Source organism: Bufo gargarizans, chromosome 1 (genome assembly GCF_014858855.1).
Source record: "Bufo gargarizans isolate SCDJY-AF-19 chromosome 1, ASM1485885v1, whole genome shotgun sequence".
NCBI lineage: Eukaryota > Metazoa > Chordata > Amphibia > Anura > Bufonidae > Bufo > Bufo gargarizans.
The window spans coordinates 659,123,498-659,124,302 of record NC_058080.1 but is presented as its reverse complement, the minus strand read 5'-3'; positions in this window follow the sequence as shown (position 1 = coordinate 659,124,302).

Here is an 805-nt window from a genome sequence, read left to right as displayed (position 1 = left end):
GAGTAGCTGCAATGGGTGTGTGGAGGGTGCTCCCCACCCACAAGCCAATAGAACAGCCAGGTGCACCTGAATCACCAGTCACCTGGGCGGTGGAAACATGACAATAAAGCCAGTGAAAGCTGTCACAAAACATTCATCAGCCATGAAGGAGACAAGCTAAATACAAGTATTACAGTCTATAAGTAGAGGTGGCCAAGCCTGCAAGCATTAGCAAACGTCATCTGATTCAAGATTCTCCGGTTTACAAGCGTGCGATGTCACGTGTCTGCAATTTCTAAATTCTATACTTTCGAAAGGCATTAGTTTCATTAATGAAATTTGACTCTGAGAAAAAAAGTTTTGCTATAAAAAAAAGTCACAAGACCTTGTTTTGCAACTTTTTAAACATTTTCAATTAGGAGTGGTGAGTGCATGATTGGGACCGGGACATGGGCCCAGGCAAACGTACTTACTAACTGTGTGCTGTCCGCATCCGTTGCTCCGTTCCGCGGCCCCGCTAAAAAAATATAACATGTCCTATTCTTGTCCGCACTTTGCGGACAAGAATAGGCATTTATATTGAAGGCTGTCCGTGCCGTTCCACAAATTGTGGAACGCCATCCATGTTTTGCGGATCCGCGATTTGCGGTCGTGTGCATGCGGCCTAATGTATAAAAAGGCACATGCCTCGTCATAAACTGGGAGCATCCTTCGGCAGTGCATCGAGGAACTGAAGACTGACCTAAAACTCCAGTCCTAAAAATGACCCCCATAGTATGAGGCTTTATGTGCACTGTCTATCCTGTTCTATTCTGTGTACTGTCTG